This window comes from Garra rufa, unplaced genomic scaffold (genome assembly GCF_049309525.1).
Source record: "Garra rufa unplaced genomic scaffold, GarRuf1.0 hap1_unplaced_001, whole genome shotgun sequence".
NCBI lineage: Eukaryota > Metazoa > Chordata > Actinopteri > Cypriniformes > Cyprinidae > Garra > Garra rufa.
This window is the reverse complement of record NW_027394276.1, coordinates 19,846,914-19,874,866: the sequence shown is the minus strand read 5'-3', so window position 1 is coordinate 19,874,866 and position 27,953 is coordinate 19,846,914. Positions and strand designations below refer to the sequence as shown.

General features: G+C 40.5%; 36 non-coding genes across 36 annotated transcripts; all 36 read left to right on the top strand.

The window, feature by feature from the left end:
- Positions 1 to 101: 101 nt before the first annotated feature.
- Positions 102 to 220, top strand: LOC141302493 (5S ribosomal RNA). Its single transcript, XR_012342480.1, has one exon. It is a non-coding gene; the product is annotated as a 5S ribosomal RNA (ribosomal RNA).
- A 753-nt stretch (positions 221 to 973) lies between these two features.
- Positions 974 to 1,092, top strand: LOC141302492 (5S ribosomal RNA). The gene has a single exon (XR_012342479.1). It is a non-coding gene; the product is annotated as a 5S ribosomal RNA (ribosomal RNA).
- An 84-nt stretch (positions 1,093 to 1,176) lies between these two features.
- Positions 1,177 to 1,295, top strand: LOC141302491 (5S ribosomal RNA). The gene has a single exon (XR_012342478.1). It is a non-coding gene; the product is annotated as a 5S ribosomal RNA (ribosomal RNA).
- A 753-nt stretch (positions 1,296 to 2,048) lies between these two features.
- Positions 2,049 to 2,167, top strand: LOC141302490 (5S ribosomal RNA). The gene has a single exon (XR_012342477.1). It is a non-coding gene; the product is annotated as a 5S ribosomal RNA (ribosomal RNA).
- An 84-nt stretch (positions 2,168 to 2,251) lies between these two features.
- LOC141302489 (5S ribosomal RNA) lies at positions 2,252 to 2,370 on the top strand. The gene has a single exon (XR_012342475.1). It is a non-coding gene; the product is annotated as a 5S ribosomal RNA (ribosomal RNA).
- Positions 2,371 to 2,454: 84 nt separating this feature from the next.
- LOC141302488 (5S ribosomal RNA) lies at positions 2,455 to 2,573 on the top strand. The gene has a single exon (XR_012342474.1). It is a non-coding gene; the product is annotated as a 5S ribosomal RNA (ribosomal RNA).
- A 753-nt stretch (positions 2,574 to 3,326) lies between these two features.
- On the top strand, positions 3,327 to 3,445 carry LOC141302486 (5S ribosomal RNA). The gene has a single exon (XR_012342472.1). It is a non-coding gene; the product is annotated as a 5S ribosomal RNA (ribosomal RNA).
- A 753-nt stretch (positions 3,446 to 4,198) lies between these two features.
- Positions 4,199 to 4,317, top strand: LOC141302485 (5S ribosomal RNA). The gene has a single exon (XR_012342471.1). It is a non-coding gene; the product is annotated as a 5S ribosomal RNA (ribosomal RNA).
- Positions 4,318 to 4,401: 84 nt separating this feature from the next.
- Positions 4,402 to 4,520, top strand: LOC141302483 (5S ribosomal RNA). Its single transcript, XR_012342470.1, has one exon. It is a non-coding gene; the product is annotated as a 5S ribosomal RNA (ribosomal RNA).
- Positions 4,521 to 4,604: 84 nt separating this feature from the next.
- Positions 4,605 to 4,723, top strand: LOC141302482 (5S ribosomal RNA). The gene has a single exon (XR_012342469.1). It is a non-coding gene; the product is annotated as a 5S ribosomal RNA (ribosomal RNA).
- A 753-nt stretch (positions 4,724 to 5,476) lies between these two features.
- Positions 5,477 to 5,595, top strand: LOC141302481 (5S ribosomal RNA). The gene has a single exon (XR_012342468.1). It is a non-coding gene; the product is annotated as a 5S ribosomal RNA (ribosomal RNA).
- Positions 5,596 to 6,348: 753 nt separating this feature from the next.
- Positions 6,349 to 6,467, top strand: LOC141302480 (5S ribosomal RNA). Its single transcript, XR_012342467.1, has one exon. It is a non-coding gene; the product is annotated as a 5S ribosomal RNA (ribosomal RNA).
- A 753-nt stretch (positions 6,468 to 7,220) lies between these two features.
- On the top strand, positions 7,221 to 7,339 carry LOC141303366 (5S ribosomal RNA). Its single transcript, XR_012343348.1, has one exon. It is a non-coding gene; the product is annotated as a 5S ribosomal RNA (ribosomal RNA).
- Positions 7,340 to 8,092: 753 nt separating this feature from the next.
- Positions 8,093 to 8,211, top strand: LOC141303294 (5S ribosomal RNA). Its single transcript, XR_012343275.1, has one exon. It is a non-coding gene; the product is annotated as a 5S ribosomal RNA (ribosomal RNA).
- Positions 8,212 to 8,295: 84 nt separating this feature from the next.
- On the top strand, positions 8,296 to 8,414 carry LOC141302479 (5S ribosomal RNA). Its single transcript, XR_012342466.1, has one exon. It is a non-coding gene; the product is annotated as a 5S ribosomal RNA (ribosomal RNA).
- A 753-nt stretch (positions 8,415 to 9,167) lies between these two features.
- Positions 9,168 to 9,286, top strand: LOC141302478 (5S ribosomal RNA). The gene has a single exon (XR_012342464.1). It is a non-coding gene; the product is annotated as a 5S ribosomal RNA (ribosomal RNA).
- An 84-nt stretch (positions 9,287 to 9,370) lies between these two features.
- On the top strand, positions 9,371 to 9,489 carry LOC141302477 (5S ribosomal RNA). The gene has a single exon (XR_012342463.1). It is a non-coding gene; the product is annotated as a 5S ribosomal RNA (ribosomal RNA).
- Positions 9,490 to 9,573: 84 nt separating this feature from the next.
- LOC141302476 (5S ribosomal RNA) lies at positions 9,574 to 9,692 on the top strand. The gene has a single exon (XR_012342462.1). It is a non-coding gene; the product is annotated as a 5S ribosomal RNA (ribosomal RNA).
- A 753-nt stretch (positions 9,693 to 10,445) lies between these two features.
- Positions 10,446 to 10,564, top strand: LOC141302474 (5S ribosomal RNA). The gene has a single exon (XR_012342460.1). It is a non-coding gene; the product is annotated as a 5S ribosomal RNA (ribosomal RNA).
- A 753-nt stretch (positions 10,565 to 11,317) lies between these two features.
- LOC141302472 (5S ribosomal RNA) lies at positions 11,318 to 11,436 on the top strand. Its single transcript, XR_012342459.1, has one exon. It is a non-coding gene; the product is annotated as a 5S ribosomal RNA (ribosomal RNA).
- A 753-nt stretch (positions 11,437 to 12,189) lies between these two features.
- On the top strand, positions 12,190 to 12,308 carry LOC141303365 (5S ribosomal RNA). Its single transcript, XR_012343347.1, has one exon. It is a non-coding gene; the product is annotated as a 5S ribosomal RNA (ribosomal RNA).
- Positions 12,309 to 13,061: 753 nt separating this feature from the next.
- On the top strand, positions 13,062 to 13,180 carry LOC141303293 (5S ribosomal RNA). The gene has a single exon (XR_012343274.1). It is a non-coding gene; the product is annotated as a 5S ribosomal RNA (ribosomal RNA).
- Positions 13,181 to 13,264: 84 nt separating this feature from the next.
- Positions 13,265 to 13,383, top strand: LOC141302471 (5S ribosomal RNA). Its single transcript, XR_012342458.1, has one exon. It is a non-coding gene; the product is annotated as a 5S ribosomal RNA (ribosomal RNA).
- A 753-nt stretch (positions 13,384 to 14,136) lies between these two features.
- LOC141302470 (5S ribosomal RNA) lies at positions 14,137 to 14,255 on the top strand. The gene has a single exon (XR_012342457.1). It is a non-coding gene; the product is annotated as a 5S ribosomal RNA (ribosomal RNA).
- A 753-nt stretch (positions 14,256 to 15,008) lies between these two features.
- On the top strand, positions 15,009 to 15,127 carry LOC141302469 (5S ribosomal RNA). Its single transcript, XR_012342456.1, has one exon. It is a non-coding gene; the product is annotated as a 5S ribosomal RNA (ribosomal RNA).
- An 84-nt stretch (positions 15,128 to 15,211) lies between these two features.
- On the top strand, positions 15,212 to 15,330 carry LOC141302467 (5S ribosomal RNA). Its single transcript, XR_012342453.1, has one exon. It is a non-coding gene; the product is annotated as a 5S ribosomal RNA (ribosomal RNA).
- An 84-nt stretch (positions 15,331 to 15,414) lies between these two features.
- Positions 15,415 to 15,533, top strand: LOC141302466 (5S ribosomal RNA). Its single transcript, XR_012342452.1, has one exon. It is a non-coding gene; the product is annotated as a 5S ribosomal RNA (ribosomal RNA).
- Positions 15,534 to 16,286: 753 nt separating this feature from the next.
- LOC141304042 (5S ribosomal RNA) lies at positions 16,287 to 16,405 on the top strand. The gene has a single exon (XR_012344009.1). It is a non-coding gene; the product is annotated as a 5S ribosomal RNA (ribosomal RNA).
- An 84-nt stretch (positions 16,406 to 16,489) lies between these two features.
- Positions 16,490 to 16,608, top strand: LOC141302465 (5S ribosomal RNA). Its single transcript, XR_012342451.1, has one exon. It is a non-coding gene; the product is annotated as a 5S ribosomal RNA (ribosomal RNA).
- Positions 16,609 to 17,361: 753 nt separating this feature from the next.
- On the top strand, positions 17,362 to 17,480 carry LOC141302464 (5S ribosomal RNA). The gene has a single exon (XR_012342450.1). It is a non-coding gene; the product is annotated as a 5S ribosomal RNA (ribosomal RNA).
- A 753-nt stretch (positions 17,481 to 18,233) lies between these two features.
- LOC141302463 (5S ribosomal RNA) lies at positions 18,234 to 18,352 on the top strand. The gene has a single exon (XR_012342449.1). It is a non-coding gene; the product is annotated as a 5S ribosomal RNA (ribosomal RNA).
- Positions 18,353 to 19,105: 753 nt separating this feature from the next.
- LOC141302460 (5S ribosomal RNA) lies at positions 19,106 to 19,224 on the top strand. The gene has a single exon (XR_012342447.1). It is a non-coding gene; the product is annotated as a 5S ribosomal RNA (ribosomal RNA).
- Positions 19,225 to 19,308: 84 nt separating this feature from the next.
- Positions 19,309 to 19,427, top strand: LOC141302459 (5S ribosomal RNA). Its single transcript, XR_012342446.1, has one exon. It is a non-coding gene; the product is annotated as a 5S ribosomal RNA (ribosomal RNA).
- A 6,443-nt stretch (positions 19,428 to 25,870) lies between these two features.
- On the top strand, positions 25,871 to 25,989 carry LOC141302458 (5S ribosomal RNA). Its single transcript, XR_012342445.1, has one exon. It is a non-coding gene; the product is annotated as a 5S ribosomal RNA (ribosomal RNA).
- Positions 25,990 to 26,742: 753 nt separating this feature from the next.
- LOC141302457 (5S ribosomal RNA) lies at positions 26,743 to 26,861 on the top strand. Its single transcript, XR_012342444.1, has one exon. It is a non-coding gene; the product is annotated as a 5S ribosomal RNA (ribosomal RNA).
- Positions 26,862 to 26,945: 84 nt separating this feature from the next.
- Positions 26,946 to 27,064, top strand: LOC141302456 (5S ribosomal RNA). Its single transcript, XR_012342442.1, has one exon. It is a non-coding gene; the product is annotated as a 5S ribosomal RNA (ribosomal RNA).
- The last annotated feature ends 889 nt before the right edge of the window (positions 27,065 to 27,953 follow it).

The window sequence follows — 27,953 nt, the reverse complement described above, 5'->3', positions numbered from 1 at the left end:
ACCAGGTGCTGTAAGCTTTTGCCTTTTCTTCACTATTTATATAATATGCTGGCTTTTACGGAGGCTGATCTTTAAATAGCCCACTTTTTGGAGCAGCCCTCGCTTACGGCCATACCGCGCTGAGAGCGCCCGATCTCGTCTGATCTCGGAAGCTAAGCAGCGTCGGGCCTGCTTAGTACTTGGATGGGAGACCGCCTGGGAATACCAGGTGCTGTAAGCTTTTGCCTTTTCTTCACTATTTATATAATATGCTGGCTTTTAGAAAGACGTGTTTTACCGCTCTATTTATTACAATCATTTAAATGTATTATAGAGTTTTAAGTGTTTTACATGTTTTTTAGGCCATTTTATTACTCTTAACATTTTAAGTGAGTGTGTGTCTTTAAAAAATGGATGGTTGGCCTGCCATGTGACTAGACACATGACAGGAAGCAGGAAGTACAACTGTATAAGAGAGCAGCATGACAAACAAAGGACAGTCACCAAACTGTTGGATTGAGGAGTTGCTAATTTTAGAGCTCACCTTTCCATTCACCACCTGCAAACTTTGGATTACACTTTCTGTGGATTGTATATACACCGGTGGACACTCACATTGGACTTATCAACACACTGGGATTCTTGGACTGTTTTTAGGGTATGGACAAATGAACTGTATTCTTTTAACAGCGTTTACCTCGTTTTATCGTGTTGTTTTAAAGTCTTTTATGTGAACCTTGTAAATAAACCAAATCTATTTAAACCAATCTTCTTTTATGTCTCATTCTTTTAACCACTAGTCATCTCTCACAGTTAAATCTGATCCCATTTTAGTCTTGTAACTCGACTGATAAGGCCGATTGTTACACTTGGATGGGAGACCGCCTGGGAATACCAGGTGCTGTAAGCTTTTGCCTTTTCTTCACTATTTATATAATATGCTGGCTTTTACGGAGGCTGATCTTTAAATAGCCCACTTTTTGGAGCAGCCCTCGCTTACGGCCATACCGCGCTGAGAGCGCCCGATCTCGTCTGATCTCGGAAGCTAAGCAGCGTCGGGCCTGCTTAGTACTTGGATGGGAGACCGCCTGGGAATACCAGGTGCTGTAAGCTTTTGCCTTTTCTTCACTATTTATATAATATGCTGGCTTTTACGGAGGCTGATCTTTAAATAGCCCACTTTTTGGAGCAGCCCTCGCTTACGGCCATACCGCGCTGAGAGCGCCCGATCTCGTCTGATCTCGGAAGCTAAGCAGCGTCGGGCCTGCTTAGTACTTGGATGGGAGACCGCCTGGGAATACCAGGTGCTGTAAGCTTTTGCCTTTTCTTCACTATTTATATAATATGCTGGCTTTTAGAAAGACGTGTTTTACCGCTCTATTTATTACAATCATTTAAATGTATTATAGAGTTTTAAGTGTTTTACATGTTTTTTAGGCCATTTTATTACTCTTAACATTTTAAGTGAGTGTGTGTCTTTAAAAAATGGATGGTTGGCCTGCCATGTGACTAGACACATGACAGGAAGCAGGAAGTACAACTGTATAAGAGAGCAGCATGACAAACAAAGGACAGTCACCAAACTGTTGGATTGAGGAGTTGCTAATTTTAGAGCTCACCTTTCCATTCACCACCTGCAAACTTTGGATTACACTTTCTGTGGATTGTATATACACCGGTGGACACTCACATTGGACTTATCAACACACTGGGATTCTTGGACTGTTTTTAGGGTATGGACAAATGAACTGTATTCTTTTAACAGCGTTTACCTCGTTTTATCGTGTTGTTTTAAAGTCTTTTATGTGAACCTTGTAAATAAACCAAATCTATTTAAACCAATCTTCTTTTATGTCTCATTCTTTTAACCACTAGTCATCTCTCACAGTTAAATCTGACCCCATTTTAGTCTTGTAACTCGGCTGATAAGGCCGATTGTTACACTTGGATGGGAGACCGCCTGGGATTACCAGGTGCTGTAAGCTTTTGCCTTTTCTTCACTATTTATATAATATGCTGGCTTTTACGGAGGCTGATCTTTAAATAGCCCACTTTTTGGAGCTGCCCTCGCTTACGGCCATACCGCGCTGAGAGCGCCCGATCTCGTCTGATCTCGGAAGCTAAGCAGCGTCGGGCCTGCTTAGTACTTGGATGGGAGACCGCCTGGGAATACCAGGTGCTGTAAGCTTTTGCCTTTTCTTCACTATTTATATAATATGCTGGCTTTTACGGAGGCTGATCTTTAAATAGCCCACTTTTTGGAGCAGCCCTCGCTTACGGCCATACCGCGCTGAGAGCGCCCGATCTCGTCTGATCTCGGAAGCTAAGCAGCGTCGGGCCTGCTTAGTACTTGGATGGGAGACCGCCTGGGAATACCAGGTGCTGTAAGCTTTTGCCTTTTCTTCACTATTTATATAATATGCTGGCTTTTACGGAGGCTGATCTTTAAATAGCCCACTTTTTGGAGCAGCCCTCGCTTACGGCCATACCGCGCTGAGAGCGCCCGATCTCGTCTGATCTCGGAAGCTAAGCAGCGTCGGGCCTGCTTAGTACTTGGATGGGAGACCGCCTGGGAATACCAGGTGCTGTAAGCTTTTGCCTTTTCTTCACTATTTATATAATATGCTGGCTTTTAGAAAGACGTGTTTTACCGCTCTATTTATTACAATCATTTAAATGTATTATAGAGTTTTAAGTGTTTTACATGTTTTTTAGGCCATTTTATTACTCTTAACATTTTAAGTGAGTGTGTGTCTTTAAAAAATGGATGGTTGGCCTGCCATGTGACTAGACACATGACAGGAAGCAGGAAGTACAACTGTATAAGAGAGCAGCATGACAAACAAAGGACAGTCACCAAACTGTTGGATTGAGGAGTTGCTAATTTTAGAGCTCACCTTTCCATTCACCACCTGCAAACTTTGGATTACACTTTCTGTGGATTGTATATACACCGGTGGACACTCACATTGGACTTATCAACACACTGGGATTCTTGGACTGTTTTTAGGGTATGGACAAATGAACTGTATTCTTTTAACAGCGTTTACCTCGTTTTATCGTGTTGTTTTAAAGTCTTTTATGTGAACCTTGTAAATAAACCAAATCTATTTAAACCAATCTTCTTTTATGTCTCATTCTTTTAACCACTAGTCATCTCTCACAGTTAAATCTGACCCCATTTTAGTCTTGTAACTCGGCTGATAAGGCCGATTGTTACACTTGGATGGGAGACCGCCTGGGATTACCAGGTGCTGTAAACTTTTGCCTTTTCTTCACTATTTATATAATATGCTGGCTTTTACGGAGGCTGATCTTTAAATAGCCCACTTTTTGGAGCAGCCCTCGCTTACGGCCATACCGCGCTGAGAGCGCCCGATCTCGTCTGATCTCGGAAGCTAAGCAGCGTCGGGCCTGCTTAGTACTTGGATGGGAGACCGCCTGGGAATACCAGGTGCTGTAAGCTTTTGCCTTTTCTTCACTATTTATATAATATTCTGGCTTTTAGAAAGACGTGTTTTACCGCTCTATTTATTACAATCATTTAAATGTATTATAGAGTTTTAAGTGTTTTACATGTTTTTTAGGCCATTTTATTACTCTTAACATTTTAAGTGAGTGTGCGTCTTTAAAAAATGGATGGTTGGCCTGCCATGTGACTAGACACATGACAGGAAGCAGGAAGTACAACTGTATAAGAGAGCAGCATGACAAACAAAGGACAGTCACCAAACTGTTGGATTGAGGAGTTGCTAATTTTAGAGCTCACCTTTCCATTCACCACCTGCAAACTTTGGATTACACTTTCTGTGGATTGTATATACACCGGTGGACACTCACATTGGACTTATCAACACACTGGGATTCTTGGACTGTTTTTAGGGTATGGACAAATGAACTGTATTCTTTTAACAGCGTTTACCTCGTTTTATCGTGTTGTTTTAAAGTCTTTTATGTGAACCTTGTAAATAAACCAAATCTATTTAAACCAATCTTCTTTTATGTCTCATTCTTTTAACCACTAGTCATCTCTCACAGTTAAATCTGACCCCATTTTAGTCTTGTAACTCGGCTGATAAGGCCGATTGTTACACTTGGATGGGAGACCGCCTGGGATTACCAGGTGCTGTAAGCTTTTGCCTTTTCTTCACTATTTATATAATATGCTGGCTTTTACGGAGGCTGATCTTTAAATAGCCCACTTTTTGGAGCAGCCCTCGCTTACGGCCATACCGCGCTGAGAGCGCCCGATCTCGTCTGATCTCGGAAGCTAAGCAGCGTCGGGCCTGCTTAGTACTTGGATGGGAGACCGCCTGGGAATACCAGGTGCTGTAAGCTTTTGCCTTTTCTTCACTATTTATATAATATGCTGGCTTTTACGGAGGCTGATCTTTAAATAGCCCACTTTTTGGAGCAGCCCTCGCTTACGGCCATACCGCGCTGAGAGCGCCCGATCTCGTCTGATCTCGGAAGCTAAGCAGCGTCGGGCCTGCTTAGTACTTGGATGGGAGACCGCCTGGGAATACCAGGTGCTGTAAGCTTTTGCCTTTTCTTCACTATTTATATAATATGCTGGCTTTTACGGAGGCTGATCTTTAAATAGCCCATTTTTTGGAGCAGCCCTCGCTTACGGCCATACCGCGCTGAGAGCGCCCGATCTCGTCTGATCTCGGAAGCTAAGCAGCGTCGGGCCTGCTTAGTACTTGGATGGGAGACCGCCTGGGAATACCAGGTGCTGTAAGCTTTTGCCTTTTCTTCACTATTTATATAATATGCTGGCTTTTAGAAAGACGTGTTTTACCGCTCTATTTATTACAATCATTTAAATGTATTATAGAGTTTTAAGTGTTTTACATGTTTTTTAGGCCATTTTATTACTCTTAACATTTTAAGTGAGTGTGTGTCTTTAAAAAATGGATGGTTGGCCTGCCATGTGACTAGACACATGACAGGAAGCAGGAAGTACAACTGTATAAGAGAGCAGCATGACAAACAAAGGACAGTCACCAAACTGTTGGATTGAGGAGTTGCTAATTTTAGAGCTCACCTTTCCATTCACCACCTGCAAACTTTGGATTACACTTTCTGTGGATTGTATATACACCGGTGGACACTCACATTGGACTTATCAACACACTGGGATTCTTGGACTGTTTTTAGGGTATGGACAAATGAACTGTATTCTTTTAACAGCGTTTACCTCGTTTTATCGTGTTGTTTTAAAGTCTTTTATGTGAACCTTGTAAATAAACCAAATCTATTTAAACCAATCTTCTTTTATGTCTCATTCTTTTAACCACTAGTCATCTCTCACAGTTAAATCTGACCCCATTTTAGTCTTGTAACTCGGCTGATAAGGCCGATTGTTACACTTGGATGGGAGACCGCCTGGGATTACCAGGTGCTGTAAGCTTTTGCCTTTTCTTCACTATTTATATAATATGCTGGCTTTTACGGAGGCTGATCTTTAAATAGCCCACTTTTTGGAGCAGCCCTCGCTTACGGCCATACCGCGCTGAGAGCGCCCGATCTCGTCTGATCTCGGAAGCTAAGCAGCGTCGGGCCTGCTTAGTACTTGGATGGGAGACCGCCTGGGAATACCAGGTGCTGTAAGCTTTTGCCTTTTCTTCACTATTTATATAATATTCTGGCTTTTAGAAAGACGTGTTTTACCGCTCTATTTATTACAATCATTTAAATGTATTATAGAGTTTTAAGTGTTTTACATGTTTTTTAGGCCATTTTATTACTCTTAACATTTTAAGTGAGTGTGCGTCTTTAAAAAATGGATGGTTGGCCTGCCATGTGACTAGACACATGACAGGAAGCAGGAAGTACAACTGTATAAGAGAGCAGCATGACAAACAAAGGACAGTCACCAAACTGTTGGATTGAGGAGTTGCTAATTTTAGAGCTCACCTTTCCATTCACCACCTGCAAACTTTGGATTACACTTTCTGTGGATTGTATATACACCGGTGGACACTCACATTGGACTTATCAACACACTGGGATTCTTGGACTGTTTTTAGGGTATGGACAAATGAACTGTATTCTTTTAACAGCGTTTACCTCGTTTTATCGTGTTGTTTTAAAGTCTTTTATGTGAACCTTGTAAATAAACCAAATCTATTTAAACCAATCTTCTTTTATGTCTCATTCTTTTAACCACTAGTCATCTCTCACAGTTAAATCTGACCCCATTTTAGTCTTGTAACTCGGCTGATAAGGCCGATTGTTACACTTGGATGGGAGACCGCCTGGGATTACCAGGTGCTGTAAGCTTTTGCCTTTTCTTCACTATTTATATAATATGCTGGCTTTTACGGAGGCTGATCTTTAAATAGCCCACTTTTTGGAGCAGCCCTCGCTTACGGCCATACCGCGCTGAGAGCGCCCGATCTCGTCTGATCTCGGAAGCTAAGCAGCGTCGGGCCTGCTTAGTACTTGGATGGGAGACCGCCTGGGAATACCAGGTGCTGTAAGCTTTTGCCTTTTCTTCACTATTTATATAATATGCTGGCTTTTAGAAAGACGTGTTTTACCGCTCTATTTATTACAATCATTTAAATGTATTATAGAGTTTTAAGTGTTTTACATGTTTTTTAGGCCATTTTATTACTCTTAACATTTTAAGTGAGTGTGTGTCTTTAAAAAATGGATGGTTGGCCTGCCATGTGACTAGACACATGACAGGAAGCAGGAAGTACAACTGTATAAGAGAGCAGCATGACAAACAAAGGACAGTCACCAAACTGTTGGATTGAGGAGTTGCTAATTTTAGAGCTCACCTTTCCATTCATCACCTGCAAACTTTGGATTACACTTTCTGTGGATTGTATATACACCGGTGGACACTCACATTGGACTTATCAACACACTGGGATTCTTGGACTGTTTTTAGGGTATGGACAAATGAACTGTATTCTTTTAACAGCGTTTACCTCGTTTTATCGTGTTGTTTTAAAGTCTTTTATGTGAACCTTGTAAATAAACCAAATCTATTTAAACCAATCTTCTTTTATGTCTCATTCTTTTAACCACTAGTCATCTCTCACAGTTAAATCTGATCCCATTTTAGTCTTGTAACTCGGCTGATAAGGCCGATTGTTACACTTGGATGGGAGACCGCCTGGGAATACCAGGTGCTGTAAGCTTTTGCCTTTTCTTCACTATTTATATAATATGCTGGCTTTTACGGAGGCTGATCTTTAAATAGCCCACTTTTTGGAGCAGCCCTCGCTTACGGCCATACCGCGCTGAGAGCGCCCGATCTCGTCTGATCTCGGAAGCTAAGCAGCGTCGGGCCTGCTTAGTACTTGGATGGGAGACCGCCTGGGAATACCAGGTGCTGTCAGCTTTTGCCTTTTCTTCACTATTTATATAATATGCTGGCTTTTAGAAAGACGTGTTTTACCGCTCTATTTATTACAATCATTTAAATGTATTATAGAGTTTTAAGTGTTTTACATGTTTTTTAGGCCATTTTATTACTCTTAACATTTTAAGTGAGTGTGTGTCTTTAAAAAATGGATGGTTGGCCTGCCATGTGACTAGACACATGACAGGAAGCAGGAAGTACAACTGTATAAGAGAGCAGCATGACAAACAAAGGACAGTCACCAAACTGTTGGATTGAGGAGTTGCTAATTTTAGAGCTCACCTTTCCATTCACCACCTGCAAACTTTGGATTACACTTTCTGTGGATTGTATATACACCGGTGGACACTCACATTGGACTTATCAACACACTGGGATTCTTGGACTGTTTTTAGGGTATGGACAAATGAACTGTATTCTTTTAACAGCGTTTACCTCGTTTTATCGTGTTGTTTTAAAGTCTTTTATGTGAACCTTGTAAATAAACCAAATCTATTTAAACCAATCTTCTTTTATGTCTCATTCTTTTAACCACTAGTCATCTCTCACAGTTAAATCTGATCCCATTTTAGTCTTGTAACTCGGCTGATAAGGCCGATTGTTACACTTGGATGGGAGACCGCCTGGGAATACCAGGTGCTGTAAGCTTTTGCCTTTTCTTCACTATTTATATAATATGCTGGCTTTTACGGAGGCTGATCTTTAAATAGCCCACTTTTTGGAGCAGCCCTCGCTTACGGCCATACCGCGCTGAGAGCGCCTGATCTCGTCTGATCTCGGAAGCTAAGCAGCGTCGGGCCTGCTTAGTACTTGGATGGGAGACCGCCTGGGAATACCAGGTGCTGTAAGCTTTTGCCTTTTCTTCACTATTTATATAATATGCTGGCTTTTACGGAGGCTGATCTTTAAATAGCCCACTTTTTGGAGCAGCCCTCGCTTACGGCCATACCGCGCTGAGAGCGCCCGATCTCGTCTGATCTCGGAAGCTAAGCAGCGTCGGGCCTGCTTAGTACTTGGATGGGAGACCGCCTGGGAATACCAGGTGCTGTAAGCTTTTGCCTTTTCTTCACTATTTATATAATATGCTGGCTTTTAGAAAGACGTGTTTTACCGCTCTATTTATTACAATCATTTAAATGTATTATAGAGTTTTAAGTGTTTTACATGTTTTTTAGGCCATTTTATTACTCTTAACATTTTAAGTGAGTGTGCGTCTTTAAAAAATGGATGGTTGGCCTGCCATGTGACTAGACACATGACAGGAAGCAGGAAGTACAACTGTATAAGAGAGCAGCATGACAAACAAAGGACAGTCACCAAACTGTTGGATTGAGGAGTTGCTAATTTTAGAGCTCACCTTTCCATTCACCACCTGCAAACTTTGGATTACACTTTCTGTGGATTGTATATACACCGGTGGACACTCACATTGGACTTATCAACACACTGGGATTCTTGGACTGTTTTTAGGGTATGGACAAATGAACTGTATTCTTTTAACAGCGTTTACCTCGTTTTATCGTGTTGTTTTAAAGTCTTTTATGTGAACCTTGTAAATAAACCAAATCTATTTAAACCAATCTTCTTTTATGTCTCATTCTTTTAACCACTAGTCATCTCTCACAGTTAAATCTGACCCCATTTTAGTCTTGTAACTCGGCTGATAAGGCCGATTGTTACACTTGGATGGGAGACCGCCTGGGATTACCAGGTGCTGTAAGCTTTTGCCTTTTCTTCACTATTTATATAATATGCTGGCTTTTACGGAGGCTGATCTTTAAATAGCCCACTTTTTGGAGCAGCCCTCGCTTACGGCCATACCGCGCTGAGAGCGCCCGATCTCGTCTGATCTCGGAAGCTAAGCAGCGTCGGGCCTGCTTAGTACTTGGATGGGAGACCGCCTGGGAATACCAGGTGCTGTAAGCTTTTGCCTTTTCTTCACTATTTATATAATATGCTGGCTTTTACGGAGGCTGATCTTTAAATAGCCCACTTTTTGGAGCAGCCCTCGCTTACGGCCATACCGCGCTGAGAGCGCCCGATCTCGTCTGATCTCGGAAGCTAAGCAGCGTCGGGCCTGCTTAGTACTTGGATGGGAGACCGCCTGGGAATACCAGGTGCTGTAAGCTTTTGCCTTTTCTTCACTATTTATATAATATGCTGGCTTTTACGGAGGCTGATCTTTAAATAGCCCATTTTTTGGAGCAGCCCTCGCTTACGGCCATACCGCGCTGAGAGCGCCCGATCTCGTCTGATCTCGGAAGCTAAGCAGCGTCGGGCCTGCTTAGTACTTGGATGGGAGACCGCCTGGGAATACCAGGTGCTGTAAGCTTTTGCCTTTTCTTCACTATTTATATAATATGCTGGCTTTTAGAAAGACGTGTTTTACCGCTCTATTTATTACAATCATTTAAATGTATTATAGAGTTTTAAGTGTTTTACATGTTTTTTAGGCCATTTTATTACTCTTAACATTTTAAGTGAGTGTGTGTCTTTAAAAAATGGATGGTTGGCCTGCCATGTGACTAGACACATGACAGGAAGCAGGAAGTACAACTGTATAAGAGAGCAGCATGACAAACAAAGGACAGTCACCAAACTGTTGGATTGAGGAGTTGCTAATTTTAGAGCTCACCTTTCCATTCACCACCTGCAAACTTTGGATTACACTTTCTGTGGATTGTATATACACCGGTGGACACTCACATTGGACTTATCAACACACTGGGATTCTTGGACTGTTTTTAGGGTATGGACAAATGAACTGTATTCTTTTAACAGCGTTTACCTCGTTTTATCGTGTTGTTTTAAAGTCTTTTATGTGAACCTTGTAAATAAACCAAATCTATTTAAACCAATCTTCTTTTATGTCTCATTCTTTTAACCACTAGTCATCTCTCACAGTTAAATCTGACCCCATTTTAGTCTTGTAACTCGGCTGATAAGGCCGATTGTTACACTTGGATGGGAGACCGCCTGGGATTACCAGGTGCTGTAAGCTTTTGCCTTTTCTTCACTATTTATATAATATGCTGGCTTTTACGGAGGCTGATCTTTAAATAGCCCACTTTTTGGAGCAGCCCTCGCTTACGGCCATACCGCGCTGAGAGCGCCCGATCTCGTCTGATCTCGGAAGCTAAGCAGCGTCGGGCCTGCTTAGTACTTGGATGGGAGACCGCCTGGGAATACCAGGTGCTGTAAGCTTTTGCCTTTTCTTCACTATTTATATAATATTCTGGCTTTTAGAAAGACGTGTTTTACCGCTCTATTTATTACAATCATTTAAATGTATTATAGAGTTTTAAGTGTTTTACATGTTTTTTAGGCCATTTTATTACTCTTAACATTTTAAGTGAGTGTGCGTCTTTAAAAAATGGATGGTTGGCCTGCCATGTGACTAGACACATGACAGGAAGCAGGAAGTACAACTGTATAAGAGAGCAGCATGACAAACAAAGGACAGTCACCAAACTGTTGGATTGAGGAGTTGCTAATTTTAGAGCTCACCTTTCCATTCACCACCTGCAAACTTTGGATTACACTTTCTGTGGATTGTATATACACCGGTGGACACTCACATTGGACTTATCAACACACTGGGATTCTTGGACTGTTTTTAGGGTATGGACAAATGAACTGTATTCTTTTAACAGCGTTTACCTCGTTTTATCGTGTTGTTTTAAAGTCTTTTATGTGAACCTTGTAAATAAACCAAATCTATTTAAACCAATCTTCTTTTATGTCTCATTCTTTTAACCACTAGTCATCTCTCACAGTTAAATCTGACCCCATTTTAGTCTTGTAACTCGGCTGATAAGGCCGATTGTTACACTTGGATGGGAGACCGCCTGGGATTACCAGGTGCTGTAAGCTTTTGCCTTTTCTTCACTATTTATATAATATGCTGGCTTTTACGGAGGCTGATCTTTAAATAGCCCACTTTTTGGAGCAGCCCTCGCTTACGGCCATACCGCGCTGAGAGCGCCCGATCTCGTCTGATCTCGGAAGCTAAGCAGCGTCGGGCCTGCTTAGTACTTGGATGGGAGACCGCCTGGGAATACCAGGTGCTGTAAGCTTTTGCCTTTTCTTCACTATTTATATAATATGCTGGCTTTTAGAAAGACGTGTTTTACCGCTCTATTTATTACAATCATTTAAATGTATTATAGAGTTTTAAGTGTTTTACATGTTTTTTAGGCCATTTTATTACTCTTAACATTTTAAGTGAGTGTGTGTCTTTAAAAAATGGATGGTTGGCCTGCCATGTGACTAGACACATGACAGGAAGCAGGAAGTACAACTGTATAAGAGAGCAGCATGACAAACAAAGGACAGTCACCAAACTGTTGGATTGAGGAGTTGCTAATTTTAGAGCTCACCTTTCCATTCACCACCTGCAAACTTTGGATTACACTTTCTGTGGATTGTATATACACCGGTGGACACTCACATTGGACTTATCAACACACTGGGATTCTTGGACTGTTTTTAGGGTATGGACAAATGAACTGTATTCTTTTAACAGCGTTTACCTCGTTTTATCGTGTTGTTTTAAAGTCTTTTATGTGAACCTTGTAAATAAACCAAATCTATTTAAACCAATCTTCTTTTATGTCTCATTCTTTTAACCACTAGTCATCTCTCACAGTTAAATCTGATCCCATTTTAGTCTTGTAACTCGGCTGATAAGGCCGATTGTTACACTTGGATGGGAGACCGCCTGGGAATACCAGGTGCTGTAAGCTTTTGCCTTTTCTTCACTATTTATATAATATGCTGGCTTTTACGGAGGCTGATCTTTAAATAGCCCACTTTTTGGAGCAGCCCTCGCTTACGGCCATACCGCGCTGAGAGCGCCCGATCTCGTCTGATCTCGGAAGCTAAGCAGCGTCGGGCCTGCTTAGTACTTGGATGGGAGACCGCCTGGGAATACCAGGTGCTGTCAGCTTTTGCCTTTTCTTCACTATTTATATAATATGCTGGCTTTTAGAAAGACGTGTTTTACCGCTCTATTTATTACAATCATTTAAATGTATTATAGAGTTTTAAGTGTTTTACATGTTTTTTAGGCCATTTTATTACTCTTAACATTTTAAGTGAGTGTGTGTCTTTAAAAAATGGATGGTTGGCCTGCCATGTGACTAGACACATGACAGGAAGCAGGAAGTACAACTGTATAAGAGAGCAGCATGACAAACAAAGGACAGTCACCAAACTGTTGGATTGAGGAGTTGCTAATTTTAGAGCTCACCTTTCCATTCACCACCTGCAAACTTTGGATTACACTTTCTGTGGATTGTATATACACCGGTGGACACTCACATTGGACTTATCAACACACTGGGATTCTTGGACTGTTTTTAGGGTATGGACAAATGAACTGTATTCTTTTAACAGCGTTTACCTCGTTTTATCGTGTTGTTTTAAAGTCTTTTATGTGAACCTTGTAAATAAACCAAATCTATTTAAACCAATCTTCTTTTATGTCTCATTCTTTTAACCACTAGTCATCTCTCACAGTTAAATCTGATCCCATTTTAGTCTTGTAACTCGGCTGATAAGGCCGATTGTTACACTTGGATGGGAGACCGCCTGGGAATACCAGGTGCTGTAAGCTTTTGCCTTTTCTTCACTATTTATATAATATGCTGGCTTTTACGGAGGCTGATCTTTAAATAGCCCACTTTTTGGAGCAGCCCTCGCTTACGGCCATACCGCGCTGAGAGCGCCTGATCTCGTCTGATCTCGGAAGCTAAGCAGCGTCGGGCCTGCTTAGTACTTGGATGGGAGACCGCCTGGGAATACCAGGTGCTGTAAGCTTTTGCCTTTTCTTCACTATTTATATAATATGCTGGCTTTTACGGAGGCTGATCTTTAAATAGCCCACTTTTTGGAGCAGCCCTCGCTTACGGCCATACCGCGCTGAGAGCGCCCGATCTCGTCTGATCTCGGAAGCTAAGCAGCGTCGGGCCTGCTTAGTACTTGGATGGGAGACCGCCTGGGAATACCAGGTGCTGTAAGCTTTTGCCTTTTCTTCACTATTTATATAATATGCTGGCTTTTAGAAAGACGTGTTTTACCGCTCTATTTATTACAATCATTTAAATGTATTATAGAGTTTTAAGTGTTTTACATGTTTTTTAGGCCATTTTATTACTCTTAACATTTTAAGTGAGTGTGCGTCTTTAAAAAATGGATGGTTGGCCTGCCATGTGACTAGACACATGACAGGAAGCAGGAAGTACAACTGTATAAGAGAGCAGCATGACAAACAAAGGACAGTCACCAAACTGTTGGATTGAGGAGTTGCTAATTTTAGAGCTCACCTTTCCATTCACCACCTGCAAACTTTGGATTACACTTTCTGTGGATTGTATATACACCGGTGGACACTCACATTGGACTTATCAACACACTGGGATTCTTGGACTGTTTTTAGGGTATGGACAAATGAACTGTATTCTTTTAACAGCGTTTACCTCGTTTTATCGTGTTGTTTTAAAGTCTTTTATGTGAACCTTGTAAATAAACCAAATCTATTTAAACCAATCTTCTTTTATGTCTCATTCTTTTAACCACTAGTCATCTCTCACAGTTAAATCTGACCCCATTTTAGTCTTGTAACTCGGCTGATAAGGCCGATTGTTACACTTGGATGGGAGACCGCCTGGGATTACCAGGTGCTGTAAGCTTTTGCCTTTTCTTCACTATTTATATAATATGCTGGCTTTTACGGAGGCTGATCTTTAAATAGCCCACTTTTTGGAGCAGCCCTCGCTTACGGCCATACCGCGCTGAGAGCGCCCGATCTCGTCTGATCTCGGAAGCTAAGCAGCGTCGGGCCTGCTTAGTACTTGGATGGGAGACCGCCTGGGAATACCAGGTGCTGTAAGCTTTTGCCTTTTCTTCACTATTTATATAATATGCTGGCTTTTAGAAAGACGTGTTTTACCGCTCTATTTATTACAATCATTTAAATGTATTATAGAGTTTTAAGTGTTTTACATGTTTTTTAGGCCATTTTATTACTCTTAACATTTTAAGTGAGTGTGTGTCTTTAAAAAATGGATGGTTGGCCTGCCATGTGACTAGACACATGACAGGAAGCAGGAAGTACAACTGTATAAGAGAGCAGCATGACAAACAAAGGACAGTCACCAAACTGTTGGATTGAGGAGTTGCTAATTTTAGAGCTCACCTTTCCATTCACCACCTGCAAACTTTGGATTACACTTTCTGTGGATTGTATATACACCGGTGGACACTCACATTGGACTTATCAACACACTGGGATTCTTGGACTGTTTTTAGGGTATGGACAAATGAACTGTATTCTTTTAACAGCGTTTACCTCGTTTTATCGTGTTGTTTTAAAGTCTTTTATGTGAACCTTGTAAATAAACCAAATCTATTTAAACCAATCTTCTTTTATGTCTCATTCTTTTAACCACTAGTCATCTCTCACAGTTAAATCTGACCCCATTTTAGTCTTGTAACTCGGCTGATAAGGCCGATTGTTACACTTGGATGGGAGACCGCCTGGGATTACCAGGTGCTGTAAGCTTTTGCCTTTTCTTCACTATTTATATAATATGCTGGCTTTTACGGAGGCTGATCTTTAAATAGCCCACTTTTTGGAGCTGCCCTCGCTTACGGCCATACCGCGCTGAGAGCGCCCGATCTCGTCTGATCTCGGAAGCTAAGCAGCGTCGGGCCTGCTTAGTACTTGGATGGGAGACCGCCTGGGAATACCAGGTGCTGTAAGCTTTTGCCTTTTCTTCACTATTTATATAATATGCTGGCTTTTACGGAGGCTGATCTTTAAATAGCCCACTTTTTGGAGCAGCCCTCGCTTACGGCCATACCGCGCTGAGAGCGCCCGATCTCGTCTGATCTCGGAAGCTAAGCAGCGTCGGGCCTGCTTAGTACTTGGATGGGAGACCGCCTGGGAATACCAGGTGCTGTAAGCTTTTGCCTTTTCTTCACTATTTATATAATATGCTGGCTTTTACGGAGGCTGATCTTTAAATAGCCCACTTTTTGGAGCAGCCCTCGCTTACGGCCATACCGCGCTGAGAGCGCCCGATCTCGTCTGATCTCGGAAGCTAAGCAGCGTCGGGCCTGCTTAGTACTTGGATGGGAGACCGCCTGGGAATACCAGGTGCTGTAAGCTTTTGCCTTTTCTTCACTATTTATATAATATGCTGGCTTTTAGAAAGACGTGTTTTACCGCTCTATTTATTACAATCATTTAAATGTATTATAGAGTTTTAAGTGTTTTACATGTTTTTTAGGCCATTTTATTACTCTTAACATTTTAAGTGAGTGTGTGTCTTTAAAAAATGGATGGTTGGCCTGCCATGTGACTAGACACATGACAGGAAGCAGGAAGTACAACTGTATAAGAGAGCAGCATGACAAACAAAGGACAGTCACCAAACTGTTGGATTGAGGAGTTGCTAATTTTAGAGCTCACCTTTCCATTCACCACCTGCAAACTTTGGATTACACTTTCTGTGGATTGTATATACACCGGTGGACACTCACATTGGACTTATCAACACACTGGGATTCTTGGACTGTTTTTAGGGTATGGACAAATGAACTGTATTCTTTTAACAGCGTTTACCTCGTTTTATCGTGTTGTTTTAAAGTCTTTTATGTGAACCTTGTAAATAAACCAAATCTATTTAAACCAATCTTCTTTTATGTCTCATTCTTTTAACCACTAGTCATCTCTCACAGTTAAATCTGACCCCATTTTAGTCTTGTAACTCGGCTGATAAGGCCGATTGTTACACTTGGATGGGAGACCGCCTGGGATTACCAGGTGCTGTAAGCTTTTGCCTTTTCTTCACTATTTATATAATATGCTGGCTTTTACGGAGGCTGATCTTTAAATAGCCCACTTTTTGGAGCAGCCCTCGCTTACGGCCATACCGCGCTGAGAGCGCCCGATCTCGTCTGATCTCGGAAGCTAAGCAGCGTTGGGCCTGCTTAGTACTTGGATGGGAGACCGCCTGGGAATACCAGGTGCTGTAAGCTTTTGCCTTTTCTTCACTATTTATATAATATGCTGGCTTTTACGGAGGCTGATCTTTAAATAGCCCACTTTTTGGAGCAGCCCTCGCTTACGGCCATACCGCGCTGAGAGCGCCCGATCTCGTCTGATCTCGGAAGCTAAGCAGCGTCGGGCCTGCTTAGTACTTGGATGGGAGACCGCCTGGGAATACCAGGTGCTGTAAGCTTTTGCCTTTTCTTCACTATTTATATAATATGCTGGCTTTTAGAAAGACGTGTTTTACCGCTCTATTTATTACAATCATTTAAATGTATTATAGAGTTTTAAGTGTTTTACATGTTTTTTAGGCCATTTTATTACTCTTAACATTTTAAGTGAGTGTGTGTCTTTAAAAAATGGATGGTTGGCCTGCCATGTGACTAGACACATGACAGGAAGCAGGAAGTACAACTGTATAAGAGAGCAGCATGACAAACAAAGGACAGTCACCAAACTGTTGGATTGAGGAGTTGCTAATTTTAGAGCTCACCTTTCCATTCACCACCTGCAAACTTTGGATTACACTTTCTGTGGATTGTATATACACCGGTGGACACTCACATTGGACTTATCAACACACTGGGATTCTTGGACTGTTTTTAGGGTATGGACAAATGAACTGTATTCTTTTAACAGCGTTTACCTCGTTTTATCGTGTTGTTTTAAAGTCTTTTATGTGAACCTTGTAAATAAACCAAATCTATTTAAACCAATCTTCTTTTATGTCTCATTCTTTTAACCACTAGTCATCTCTCACAGTTAAATCTGACCCCATTTTAGTCTTGTAACTCGGCTGATAAGGCCGATTGTTACACTTGGATGGGAGACCGCCTGGGATTACCAGGTGCTGTAAGCTTTTGCCTTTTCTTCACTATTTATATAATATGCTGGCTTTTACGGAGGCTGATCTTTAAATAGCCCACTTTTTGGAGCAGCCCTCGCTTACGGCCATACCGCGCTGAGAGCGCCCGATCTCGTCTGATCTCGGAAGCTAAGCAGCGTCGGGCCTGCTTAGTACTTGGATGGGAGACCGCCTGGGAATACCAGGTGCTGTAAGCTTTTGCCTTTTCTTCACTATTTATATAATATGCTGGCTTTTAGAAAGACGTGTTTTACCGCTCTATTTATTACAATCATTTAAATGTATTATAGAGTTTTAAGTGTTTTACATGTTTTTTAGGCCATTTTATTACTCTTAACATTTTAAGTGAGTGTGTGTCTTTAAAAAATGGATGGTTGGCCTGCCATGTGACTAGACACATGACAGGAAGCAGGAAGTACAACTGTATAAGAGAGCAGCATGACAAACAAAGGACAGTCACCAAACTGTTGGATTGAGGAGTTGCTAATTTTAGAGCTCACCTTTCCATTCACCACCTGCAAACTTTGGATTACACTTTCTGTGGATTGTATATACACCGGTGGACACTCACATTGGACTTATCAACACACTGGGATTCTTGGACTGTTTTTAGGGTATGGACAAATGAACTGTATTCTTTTAACAGCGTTTACCTCGTTTTATCGTGTTGTTTTAAAGTCTTTTATGTGAACCTTGTAAATAAACCAAATCTATTTAAACCAATCTTCTTTTATGTCTCATTCTTTTAACCACTAGTCATCTCTCACAGTTAAATCTGACCCCATTTTAGTCTTGTAACTCGGCTGATAAGGCCGATTGTTACACTTGGATGGGAGACCGCCTGGGATTACCAGGTGCTGTAAGCTTTTGCCTTTTCTTCACTATTTATATAATATGCTGGCTTTTACGGAGGCTGATCTTTAAATAGCCCACTTTTTGGAGCAGCCCTCGCTTACGGCCATACCGCGCTGAGAGCGCCCGATCTCGTCTGATCTCGGAAGCTAAGCAGCGTCGGGCCTGCTTAGTACTTGGATGGGAGACCGCCTGGGAATACCAGGTGCTGTAAGCTTTTGCCTTTTCTTCACTATTTATATAATATTCTGGCTTTTAGAAAGACGTGTTTTACCGCTCTATTTATTACAATCATTTAAATGTATTATAGAGTTTTAAGTGTTTTACATGTTTTTTAGGCCATTTTATTACTCTTAACATTTTAAGTGAGTGTGCGTCTTTAAAAAATGGATGGTTGGCCTGCCATGTGACTAGACACATGACAGGAAGCAGGAAGTACAACTGTATAAGAGAGCAGCATGACAAACAAAGGACAGTCACCAAACTGTTGGATTGAGGAGTTGCTAATTTTAGAGCTCACCTTTCCATTCACCACCTGCAAACTTTGGATTACACTTTCTGTGGATTGTATATACACCGGTGGACACTCACATTGGACTTATCAACACACTGGGATTCTTGGACTGTTTTTAGGGTATGGACAAATGAACTGTATTCTTTTAACAGCGTTTACCTCGTTTTATCGTGTTGTTTTAAAGTCTTTTATGTGAACCTTGTAAATAAACCAAATCTATTTAAACCAATCTTCTTTTATGTCTCATTCTTTTAACCACTAGTCATCTCTCACAGTTAAATCTGACCCCATTTTAGTCTTGTAACTCGGCTGATAAGGCCGATTGTTACACTTGGATGGGAGACCGCCTGGGATTACCAGGTGCTGTAAGCTTTTGCCTTTTCTTCACTATTTATATAATATGCTGGCTTTTACGGAGGCTGATCTTTAAATAGCCCACTTTTTGGAGCAGCCCTCGCTTACGGCCATACCGCGCTGAGAGCGCCCGATCTCGTCTGATCTCGGAAGCTAAGCAGCGTCGGGCCTGCTTAGTACTTGGATGGGAGACCGCCTGGGAATACCAGGTGCTGTAAGCTTTTGCCTTTTCTTCACTATTTATATAATATGCTGGCTTTTACGGAGGCTGATCTTTAAATAGCCCACTTTTTGGAGCAGCCCTCGCTTACGGCCATACCGCGCTGAGAGCGCCCGATCTCGTCTGATCTCGGAAGCTAAGCAGCGTCGGGCCTGCTTAGTACTTGGATGGGAGACCGCCTGGGAATACCAGGTGCTGTAAGCTTTTGCCTTTTCTTCACTATTTATATAATATGCTGGCTTTTACGGAGGCTGATCTTTAAATAGCCCACTTTTTGGAGCAGCCCTCGCTTACGGCCATACCCCCACCTGAGGCGCTAGAGAGCAACAGGAAGTGGTTGGCAGCAGTTGGGAGAGGAAGGCTCTCCTCCATTTTGTGTTTAATTTTTGTTTGTTTTGTGAGTTGTAATACGTTAAGTTAGTTTTTTGTGTTTTTTGTCAACTTTTAAACCACCTAACAGCAGCATTCTTGCTGTCTGGAGGGTGGTTAGTTCCTTTTTTTTTTTTTTTTTTTTTTAATGGATGGATTAATTTCTATGAATATGGATTTGGCACGAGAGAAAAGGCAGCAAACAGAAAATGGACTGGATAAAAGACTACGAGAAAAGGATTACCCTAAAAAGGAGCAGAAACGGATTTACGCTAAAGAAGCAACCGTAGTGATTGATCTGACTGAAGTGCAGGATGGGAAAGCAGAAGACATTATTCAAGCACTGACAGACAAGATGGACGTGACGACTATACTTGCGGTAAGACCAAAAATGATGAGAGAATATGAAATAACATTGGAGAAAGAAGAAGATATTGAGAAACTAGCAGATGGATTGATGATAAAAGGAAAGACATGTGAAATTAAAAAGTTGAATAATAAAGAATTTGTTGTCTCTTTCATGCATCTGCCCGCTTACCTGGAGGACGACGTGGTTCTACAAAAGCTGGAGGGATGGGGGGTAACTCCCATCTCCCAGATCAAACGGAGATTTTATCCGGGCACCCGCATCGAGGATGGAACGAGATTTGTGAGAGTGCGATTCCCAAAAGAGGTGGCTTCTCTGCCCTATAGCACGAGAATGGAGACAGAAGAGGGGCCTCAGTATTTCAGGGTGATACACAGCCAGCAGGTGAGAACCTGTAGGCTGTGTATGAGCCCTGAACACCTGATGAAGGACTGCCCAGACTTCAAATGTTTCAAGTGCGAGGAGAGGGGCCACTTCGCACGGGACTGTAATGCAGTGAGGTGCCCGGACTGCAGGCTCGTACTAAATAAGTGCGAGTGCTGGTTCGGAGACCAGCAGGAGGATGACCAGGAGAGCGGGCAGATGCATGAGGGAGACAATGAAGAGGAGCCACGCGAGGACACGGGAGGAACACAAAGAGAGGGTATTGCAGGCACGGACATTGACGATGAAAGCGAAAGGACTGGAGTAATGCAGGACAATGACGAAACAGAGACACTGATGGAGACGACGGAGGATTTGCAAACAGAATTGGAAGAGTCAGAGGAGCAGGTCAACGAGGAAGGGAGAGTGGACAGAGACAGCGAAAACATTGATGATGGCGGCACCATGGGAATATCAAATAAAAGAAGAAGAAGAACTAAGGTAACACCAAATCTAGAGAAAGCCAAAAGGAAAGTTTTAAAACAAACATGTGAGGAGAAACAGGACAGTGGAGATACTGGAAAGGAAGGGGAGGCCATGAGCTGACAAAATGGGGACTTTATGGCTTTTAGTTTATTTTATGGTGTTGAAAATTGTGACTTTTAATGCTAGAGGACTAATGAATGGTTTTAAATTTGAAAAGATGAAGGAACTGTGTAAAAATGAGGATGTGATTTTATTGCAAGAGACAAACTGGAAAGAGAATCGTATGGAGGATTTTAAAAAAAGATGGGAAGGGGAATTACTCTTTAATAACGGAGAAGGAAAAATTGGAGGAGGAATGGCGATTTTAATAAGAAAAGACAGAGGTATCAAGACAAAGCATTTGTATAGTGATAAAAAAGGAAAATGTATGGTTGTAGAAATGGTGATGGAGGAAGAAAATTTTATTTTAGGGAACGTGCATGCTCCGAATGAAGAAAAAGAAAAGAAAATGTATTTTAATGTTTTAGCCGATGTAATTGAAAAATGGGGGAAGGTGGTGATTGCAGGGGATTTTAACACAGTTTTTAGCAAAATGGATATGGCAAACGGGATGGTTTTTAAAACGGATGGGGGCAGAAAAGAACTAAAGTCGTTGATGGAAGAGAAAAATATGATTGATGTGTGGAGGGAAAGAAACGAGAAAAAGAAGGAATTTTCAAGAAGACAGTTGGTGGGGAATTTTATGTGCCAAACCAGAATAGATTATTTCTTAAGTACTAGAAATCTGGAATGTTTTATTGACAGAATAGTTTATAAAGACACAACCTTAAGCGATCACAAAATGGTTTTAATGGTGATGGATTTTAAAAGAGAAACGAAGGGACCTGGAGTGTGGATCTTAAACACTGATGTTTTAAAAAATGAAAGTTTTAAAAAAGAGATTGAAAATATATTAGATGAGAGGAAAAAAGATCTGATGTATATGGAAGACAAAAGGCAATGGTGGGAAAACGTAAAGTATCAGATAAAGAAATATTCAATAAACTACTGTAATTTGTTACAAAAGGTTAAAAGAACTAAGGAGAAAGAAGTAAGGAGAACATTAAAAGAGGAGTTAAATAAAAATGAAGTAAATGTACAAAAAGTAATTCAATTTGAAAATACATTGGGAAAAATAGAAGAGGAGAAATGCAAAGGGGCGATGTTAAGAAGCAAAGCAAAATACATGGTGGAAGGAGAAAAATGTAACAGATTCTTTTTTAATCTTGAGAAAAGCAGGGGGAAAGCGGAAATAATTAAAGAACTTAAAAGTAAGGATGGGAAAGTGGTGTCAGATACAGAGAGGATTTTAAAAGAAGTGAAAACATATTATGAGGAATTGTTTAAGTCAGAGGGAGGAGATGAGGAAAAACGGAAGATTTTATTACAACAAATAGCAAGGAAAGTTGGTGAGGAGGATAAAAAGGATTGTGAAAGCGAAATAACAACAGAAGAAATTAAACAAGCCATAAATCAATTAAGAGTGAAGAAAAGCCCTGGAATAGATGGTATTGGAAGCGAGTTTTACAAAGTTTTTAAAGAAAAGGTAGTTGGGATTTTAAATGAAATTTATGAAGAAGTGTTCAAAAAAGAAAGAGTAAACCCAAAAATGGGGCTAGGATTAATGAAAATAATATACAAGAAAAAGGGAGACAAAAATGAACTGAAGAATTTTAGACCCATTACAATGTTAAACACTGATTTAAAAATTTTAGCAAAGGTCTTAGCGAATAGGTTAAAAAAAGTCATGCCAAATATAATAGAAACCAACCAAGCATATGGAGTAAAGGGGAGGGATATAGCAGACATTACAAGCAGCATAAGAGATATAGTGGGTTATATAAAAGAAAAAGAAAGGAGCGCATACATTATAAGTATGGACTTTGAAAAGGCGTTCGACAGAGTCGAACATGGGTTTTTATTTGCGATTTTAAAAGAATTTGGTTTTGGAGATAATTTTATAAAATGGATCTCAATTTTATACAGGGATATTTTAACAAAAGTAAAATGCAATGGATTTTTAACTCAACCTTTTAAAGTTTCAAGATCTATAAGACAAGGGTGTCCATTGTCAGCACAGTTGTACTCTTTGGTGGCAGAACCTTTAGGGCTTTTAATAAACAGAGAAAAAAGAATAAATGGAATAAAAATGGAAGAGGGAAAAGAGTTAACAAAAATATTTCAATACGCTGATGACACGACAGTTGTGGTTGAAAATATAGAAAGTGTTAAAAGAGTGATAGAGAAAACAACATTTTATTGTGAGGGTTCAGGTGCAAAAATAAATGAAGAAAAAACTGTATATATGAAGTTTGGAAGGGCCGAGATTTTAACGGGGCTTTTTAGGTTTAAGGAGGTTCAAGAAATGAAGATTTTAGGGGCAATATTAGCAAGGAATGAAAAGGAGGCAATTGACAATATGTGGGAAGAGACGGTAGGAGGGATGGAAAGAAGACTTATTTTTTGGAGAAACAGATCTTTAAGTTTGAAAGGGAAAATTTTAATTGTAAATATGTTAATGTTATCCAAAATGTGGTACAATTTACATGTCATGCCATTGCCAGATTGGGTTTTGAAGAGAATAAAGAAAAGTGTTTTAGAATTTCTATGGGACAAAAAGCCTCCAAGAATTGCATATCTTACATTGATAGGGAAACCAGAAGAGGGAGGAATGGGGTTGGTCGACGTAGAGCAAAAAATGAAAAGCATGAGGGTAAAAGTGGTAAGGAAATATTTGGATGACACGAACAATGCAGAGTGGAAGAAAATAATGAGCTTCTATTTAAACAAATGTGGGAATTTTAATTTAGGGGAAGACATTTTATGGATGAAGCTGAAGAATTGGATGATGGAGGGGATCCCACAGTTTTATAAAGAGGTTTTAAATGCTTGGAGGCTTTTTTTAACAGAGGTGGATTTTAATCCAGAGGGGAGGGAAAGGATTTTAAATCAACCTCTGTTTTTAAATGGAAAAGTAAAGATACAAGAGCATGACCTCTATTTTAAGAAATGGTTGCAAGTGGGGATTGTGAAGGTAAGGGATGTTTTATGGGAATATAAAGAGGGATTTTTACCACTTCAAGTGATTATAGATGCGATGGAGGAGGGGAAGGAGGATTTTAATGTAATGTTTTTAAAAAGACAATACGAAGAGGTAAAAAAAGCAATCCCTGGAGAATGGCTGGATGATCTTAACAAGAGGGAAGAAAAGGAGAACAAAATGAATGTGTTTTTAAAATGTAAAGACAAGTTGGTGAATTTTAATTTGGGTACTGTTAAAATGTTTTATGGTTTTTTTATGAAAAGAATTTTTAAAAAACCTGTTGCCAATCAATTCTGGATAAGGCATTTTAACGAAATTGAAGAAAAAGATATCTGGAAGCATATGGCATGGAAATGGTTGGATGTAGATCTAGAATGTTTTGATTATTTTATTAGACAAAATGTGATTTTTACGGAAATGAGATTGTGTGCTATGCAGAAAGAAACAAATGCTCAATGCAAAGTTTGTAAAACAGAAGATGAGGGAATTTTACATTTGTTTTTATTCTGTAAGGAGTTGATCCCATTTTTTAACGAATTTAAGAAACTAATCAAAGATTTAAGAGGTAACGAAGAGGATTTTAATTGGAGTAGAATGTTTATGTTGGGAATAGCAGAGAATAAACCAAACAAGAAACTCATTAATTTGTTTTTAATTGTGGCAAAAAAAGCTATATGGAAAAGAAGGAATATAGCGAAAAACAGAGATTTTGTTTTAAACCTTTGGTTTCTTTTTAAATGGATGGCAGAAGATCATGTCAAAATGCTGTACAGTTATTTTAAATCAGAAAATATTATGGGAGATTTTTATGAAATTTTTACAAAAGATGTCATATGTATTTTAAAAAATATGCACTTTTACATGCCAGGGGAAGATGAACTTTTGTTGGTTTAGCTTTTAGGCTTTTATTTGTTGTTATGATTGGGTTAAAAAGATGCTTGTGTCATGTAATATTTACGAATGTTTCCCCAGCAACAATGCTAAATACTCGGAAATTGGTGATAACGGTTTTGTTGTGTATTGGGTTCTTCTTCAGTAGTAATGAAAATGTATTATTGATTTGTGTATTCAATGTGTATTCAAATATATAATGATTTTTGTACAATAAAAAAAAAAAAAAAAAAAAAAAAGAGCGCCCGATCTCGTCTGATCTCGGAAGCTAAGCAGCGTCGGGCCTGCTTAGTACTTGGATGGGAGACCGCCTGGGAATACCAGGTGCTGTAAGCTTTTGCCTTTTCTTCACTATTTATATAATATGCTGGCTTTTAGAAAGACGTGTTTTACCGCTCTATTTATTACAATCATTTAAATGTATTATAGAGTTTTAAGTGTTTTACATGTTTTTTAGGCCATTTTATTACTCTTAACATTTTAAGTGAGTGTGTGTCTTTAAAAAATGGATGGTTGGCCTGCCATGTGACTAGACACATGACAGGAAGCAGGAAGTACAACTGTATAAGAGAGCAGCATGACAAACAAAGGACAGTCACCAAACTGTTGGATTGAGGAGTTGCTAATTTTAGAGCTCACCTTTCCATTCACCACCTGCAAACTTTGGATTACACTTTCTGTGGATTGTATATACACCGGTGGACACTCACATTGGACTTATCAACACACTGGGATTCTTGGACTGTTTTTAGGGTATGGACAAATGAACTGTATTCTTTTAACAGCGTTTACCTCGTTTTATCGTGTTGTTTTAAAGTCTTTTATGTGAACCTTGTAAATAAACCAAATCTATTTAAACCAATCTTCTTTTATGTCTCATTCTTTTAACCACTAGTCATCTCTCACAGTTAAATCTGACCCCATTTTAGTCTTGTAACTCGGCTGATAAGGCCGATTGTTACACTTGGATGGGAGACCGCCTGGGATTACCAGGTGCTGTAAGCTTTTGCCTTTTCTTCACTATTTATATAATATGCTGGCTTTTACGGAGGCTGATCTTTAAATAGCCCACTTTTTGGAGCAGCCCTCGCTTACGGCCATACCGCGCTGAGAGCGCCCGATCTCGTCTGATCTCGGAAGCTAAGCAGCGTCGGGCCTGCTTAGTACTTGGATGGGAGACCGCCTGGGAATACCAGGTGCTGTAAGCTTTTGCCTTTTCTTCACTATTTATATAATATTCTGGCTTTTAGAAAGACGTGTTTTACCGCTCTATTTATTACAATCATTTAAATGTATTATAGAGTTTTAAGTGTTTTACATGTTTTTTAGGCCATTTTATTACTCTTAACATTTTAAGTGAGTGTGCGTCTTTAAAAAATGGATGGTTGGCCTGCCATGTGACTAGACACATGACAGGAAGCAGGAAGTACAACTGTATAAGAGAGCAGCATGACAAACAAAGGACAGTCACCAAACTGTTGGATTGAGGAGTTGCTAATTTTAGAGCTCACCTTTCCATTCACCACCTGCAAACTTTGGATTACACTTTCTGTGGATTGTATATACACCGGTGGACACTCACATTGGACTTATCAACACACTGGGATTCTTGGACTGTTTTTAGGGTATGGACAAATGAACTGTATTCTTTTAACAGCGTTTACCTCGTTTTATCGTGTTGTTTTAAAGTCTTTTATGTGAACCTTGTAAATAAACCAAATCTATTTAAACCAATCTTCTTTTATGTCTCATTCTTTTAACCACTAGTCATCTCTCACAGTTAAATCTGACCCCATTTTAGTCTTGTAACTCGGCTGATAAGGCCGATTGTTACACTTGGATGGGAGACCGCCTGGGATTACCAGGTGCTGTAAGCTTTTGCCTTTTCTTCACTATTTATATAATATGCTGGCTTTTACGGAGGCTGATCTTTAAATAGCCCACTTTTTGGAGCAGCCCTCGCTTACGGCCATACCGCGCTGAGAGCGCCCGATCTCGTCTGATCTCGGAAGCTAAGCAGCGTCGGGCCTGCTTAGTACTTGGATGGGAGACCGCCTGGGAATACCAGGTGCTGTAAGCTTTTGCCTTTTCTTCACTATTTATATAATATGCTGGCTTTTACGGAGGCTGATCTTTAAATAGCCCACTTTTTGGAGCAGCCCTCGCTTACGGCCATACCGCGCTGAGAGCGCCCGATCTCGTCTGATCTCGGAAGCTAAGCAGCGTCGGGCCTGCTTAGTACTTGGATGGGAGACCGCCTGGGAATACCAGGTGCTGTAAGCTTTTGCCTTTTCTTCACTATTTATATAATATGCTGGCTTTTACGGAGGCTGATCTTTAAATAGCCCACTTTTTGGAGCAGCCCTCGCTTACGGCCATACCCCCACCTGAGGCGCTAGAGAGCAACAGGAAGTGGTTGGCAGCAGTTGGGAGAGGAAGGCTCTCCTCCATTTTGTGTTTAATTTTTGTTTGTTTTGTGAGTTGTAATACGTTAAGTTAGTTTTTTGTGTTTTTTGTCAACTTTTAAACCACCTAACAGCAGCATTCTTGCTGTCTGGAGGGTGGTTAGTTCCTTTTTTTTTTTTTTTTTTTTTTAATGGATGGATTAATTTCTATGAATATGGATTTGGCACGAGAGAAAAGGCAGCAAACAGAAAATGGACTGGATAAAAGACTACGAGAAAAGGATTACCCTAAAAAGGAGCAGAAACGGATTTACGCTAAAGAAGCAACCGTAGTGATTGATCTGACTGAAGTGCAGGATGGGAAAGCAGAAGACATTATTCAAGCACTGACAGACAAGATGGACGTGACGACTATACTTGCGGTAAGACCAAAAATGATGAGAGAATATGAAATAACATTGGAGAAAGAAGAAGATATTGAGAAACTAGCAGATGGATTGATGATAAAAGGAAAGACATGTGAAATTAAAAAGTTGAATAATAAAGAATTTGTTGTCTCTTTCATGCATCTGCCCGCTTACCTGGAGGACGACGTGGTTCTACAAAAGCTGGAGGGATGGGGGGTAACTCCCATCTCCCAGATCAAACGGAGATTTTATCCGGGCACCCGCATCGAGGATGGAACGAGATTTGTGAGAGTGCGATTCCCAAAAGAGGTGGCTTCTCTGCCCTATAGCACGAGAATGGAGACAGAAGAGGGGCCTCAG